This window comes from Dermochelys coriacea, chromosome 7 (genome assembly GCF_009764565.3).
Source record: "Dermochelys coriacea isolate rDerCor1 chromosome 7, rDerCor1.pri.v4, whole genome shotgun sequence".
NCBI lineage: Eukaryota > Metazoa > Chordata > Testudines > Dermochelyidae > Dermochelys > Dermochelys coriacea.
In genome coordinates this window covers 100,289,336-100,293,490 of record NC_050074.1, presented here as the reverse complement: position 1 = coordinate 100,293,490, position 4,155 = coordinate 100,289,336, and the positions used below count along the sequence as shown (strand labels likewise).

Here is a 4,155-nt window from a genome sequence, read left to right as displayed (position 1 = left end):
CCTGAGAAGCAGAACTTCTTTTGTTGCCATTCCCCAGGTACCCATGCTGCACAATCCACCTACAACACCCCTACCCTACTTCAAATACCCTTGAGAGGCAGGCACACATCCTAAGCAAATGGTGCTTCTGGTACTATCTACTTAGATTTCCTACGAGGATATCCATAGTCTGGGGGGAGGAGAAGAGAGAATGAATCAATTAAATCCCAGGCCCTTCCTACAAAAATTTAAGGGCCGATACTCCAGTAGATGAACTGTTACAGGGTCCTGGAAAAAGGAGGATGTTATCCAGCCAACAAGTCCTTCTTTTACTATCTTGCTCGTACCAAATGTACTCAATATTAGTGCCCTTCTATTTACAGAAATGGAAAGGAAAATCCAGTCCTTTGAACTATTGTTCATCAGAGCTCAGTTACTAATATGCCCAGCTGCAATGAATAGCCTATAAAAGGGATAAAATGGCTCCATTATCTTAGACTGTATCTGTCTGACTCTGGAGGATACATACTGGTATGTTATGAAATGTTTAACAATTTTGTCTGAGTGATGAAAGACATCTAGTAGATGTTTCCTAGTTTCAATTTCAATAGGTCTGGAAGTCTTTTTATTCTCTGTGAATCTAAAAAAAAAAAGACATTCTTTTGAGACTGCTATAAGTACAGAATCTCATAGAAACCGATGAAACATTTTGCATCAGCTTTTATGTGTATTGACCGCTACTCAGCCACTCTTCATGTCCCATGAGATTCTGAAACAGAATTTTAAAAATAACTCATTTTAATAGACATGGTCATTAACCCTGGGTAATAAGAAGATACCAAACTTTGCTTTTCAAAAAACAGTGGTTCATAAAGATGCCATTTTGACAAAAGGGGAAACTTTGTTAACAGAAGTATTTTAGCTTAGGGCAGTGCAATGTACTACATATTACTTTCTCATCACTGCTGGTGAGACACATCAGCTTCTGAGCTTATTCAGTCCTTGGTCTCCCTGCTGAGGCTGCCAACATGGGTGCCAGTTGTGATCAGTTTTTTAACTACAGACACCTGTATATTAGTAACCAGACTGCAGCTGCCAACCAACCTCCTCAGGTAACCCAATAAGCTGTTGGATCACATTAAAGAACTTCATGCTCTACTGACAACGTTTGGATGAATATTCATGGACATTTTGCAACAGTAACCAGCAATCTATAATAAATCAGGATCACAAAGTTTAGGTCAGAAAACTTCATCAAAATAAAATGTAATTAAAACAATTGAGATTTTGCACACCCAAGCCAAGTGAAGCCTTCGCTGATGGACCTCACAACTTTCAAGGTGATGCACTGTATTTTCAGGAATCCCACTTGGCTTATTTTACAAGCCTTAGATTCCCCAAGCATTAAAAATTTAGTATTCAGCAGGGAAATGTGGTAAAAACACAGACTGCGGTACATTTTCTAGGAGAAAGCAAAAAATAAAGGAACTAGTTGTCATACAAGCAAGAACAAGTTCAGAGGTATTAAAATCAGACAATGCTAGTGTTCTTGACTAAGTATACTGAGTAATGTAAAGGAAGCAAATACAGCTCACTAGCAAGAGGAGAAGTGCCTATAGACTGGTGGGAAGTTACCTTAGACTAAGTTACATTATGTCTAACTAGGTCTTTGAAAGTCTTATGATTAAAATTCAAAAAAGCTGCAGGCTTGATAGTTCTATCATGAATTAGATATTCAGTAAGAGACAGAAAACAAAGTTTAGGAATGATTTGTCAGTTTTCAAGATTGTAAGTAAACAATGGGCAGTGAAAGGTTCTATATTTAGGATTGAAGTTCTTTATGTTCTGGATTAGGTGCTGGACAGTGAGGTGGGAAAAACTGACAATGACAAATTTTTTAAAGCAGTCAAAGCTTGAGAAAACTAAAGAATTTCAGAGAGATGTAACAAAGCAAAAGCGGTTGGTGGCATAATGGCAGATGACATTCAGTGTTTTCAAATGCAAAGTAAGGAATAATCTGATCTATACACAATGAGGCATTCTACATGAATAGTTACACCCAGGAACAGATCCTGGGATTTATTTGAAACAATGGTCTCAGTGAAAATATCTGCTCAGTGTGTAATGTTGATCACCAAACTTTTTTTTAAAAAGTGTTAGGGTGTATAAAAAGGGAATAGAAGATAACATTAGAGTATTATAAATATTGTAATGTCCTTACAGAGGCCAACTGTATGACCTTACCTGGAGTACTGTATTCAAGGTCTGGTCACTGTCTCAAAGATGTTGAGCAGAAATAGGTGACAACAATCATTAGACACCTGAGAAATTGAAAAAAAAAATTAAGACAGTTTAGTTTAGAGGAGATGAATAAGATGGATATCCTAGAGATATGCAAAACAACAAATGGTAAAGAGAAGGTAAATACAGGTGCTCCTAGACCCAACATAATACAGAACAATGGGACATTTAATGAAATGTATACACCATTTTTACACAATGCACAATTGACCTTGGGAATTCATGGTAACAAGATATCATTGAGGCTCAGGGCTTAGTAGGAATAAAAAATGATCAATCTATATTTGCACTGAATAGGATTTAGAAAAATAAGGGCTATGCATCAGGCCTAAACCAACCACAAACTGGTGATATCAGGATAACCTTTTAGGCAGGTTATTCATAGGAAATTGTCTACTCTGAAGTTTCTTGCACCTTTTCTGAAGCATCTGGTACTGTTTTTTGACAGAGACAGAATAATGAACAAGATGGACTGCTAGTCTCATCAGGTAGGGCAGCTCCTGTGTTAAAGGGAATTCACAGTTGTGATGAGGGCACTCACCTATTGAGCACCTCCTGCTGCTGCATCTGATACTATAGGCCTCTTCCTACCCCTGTAGATTGTCAGCCTTGCTTGGCAGGTCTTCAGTGGCTCAGCCCTCTCACCAAGTCACACAATCAAAATTGGACTCCTTTCTGGTTTCTCACCAAACTGTCTGCCCCCACCAGGGTCTTTAGCCTTACCTCTGGGCTCTTTAAATCAAGCCCCTATCCAATGAAGTGAGCTGTAGCTCACGAAAGCTTATGCTCTAATAAATTTGTTAGTCTCTAAGGTGCCACAAGTACTCCTTTTCTTTTTGCGAATACAGACTAACACAGCTGCTACTCTGAAACCTAAAAGAACCTTGTCCTCTTCACAAGGCTTAGGTCACTTTGCCAGTGGGGGGAAACCAGGGTTCATCCAGTACTCCAGATTCCAACCCAGGGCCCCACAATCAGTAGCAACATACTGTTACCCTTAATTATTTCCTGCTGCATTCCCTGGGCCTCTTCCTGCCTGCCCCCCTTTTCTTCCTCCCTTACCTTTAGGGCTAGAGTTCTCAGGCCCTCCTTCTCCCAGCTTAAGCAAATGCAGCCATCACACAGCTTTGACCAGCACTAACCCTTCTACTGCCAGACAAGAACTGACCTACTCAACCCCTGCAGCTCCTTTTATCTGAGCCTGCAGGGCTCAAATGTCTGCTTCCAGGAGACCTCTCTAGGCAGGCTTGGAGAATCAACCTCTGCTGCTCCTTCCTGGGGTGGGGTGTAGTGGGACCTCAGGGACTCCAGCAGGGGGCCACAAAAGGTCAGGTACACTCCTTCAGATTGGGTATGAATCAGCAGTGGATTTGGCCAACACAGACCAATCAAATACATATAGTGTTTTATGTGTGTTCAAACACAATCAGAAAAGTGGAAAGACGATGTGCTAACAATACAGAATTATTTGTCTGTAGTTAAATGAGTGGAAAATAAAAGGTGATGTGGATAGGGTCAAAGAGTTGGAATACTAACTACATTTTCAACATGCCTATACACCAAATAAATTTGCAGCACAACGATTTAAGATAGGTTAGTTGAGATCTGAAACAAAGTGTAATTCTAGGTGGCAGTCAAGAAAACTAAAAGGATCTTTGAATACATAGTGGGAAATAAGAGAGCAAAACCACACTGCATCTATCATTAAAAGTAACTCCAGACTACTGTGCACACCTTTAGGTGTCATACTAAAAGGAAAGCTTTGAACATATCATAGGGCAAAAAGCATAATTTAAAGGCTCAGAGTTTACCACTATGAATGGGGACTAAAACACCTATGGGGGACATTTTCAAAGGCCAACGTGGAAGATGGGT

General features: G+C 39.8%; 1 long non-coding RNA gene across 2 annotated transcripts; it reads right to left on the bottom strand.

The window, feature by feature from the left end:
- Positions 1–965: 965 nt before the first annotated feature.
- On the bottom strand, positions 966–3,435 carry LOC122461056. 2 transcript variants are annotated; one of them, XR_006282758.1, is made up of 3 exons: positions 3,343–3,435; positions 2,224–2,300; positions 966–999 (listed from the first exon to the last, which is right to left on the bottom strand). It is a non-coding gene; the product is annotated as an uncharacterized LOC122461056 (long non-coding RNA). The 2 variants fall into 2 exon arrangements; XR_006282757.1 differs by lacking the exon at positions 966–999 and adding an exon at positions 1,402–1,441.
- Between the last annotated feature and the right edge of the window lie 720 nt (positions 3,436–4,155).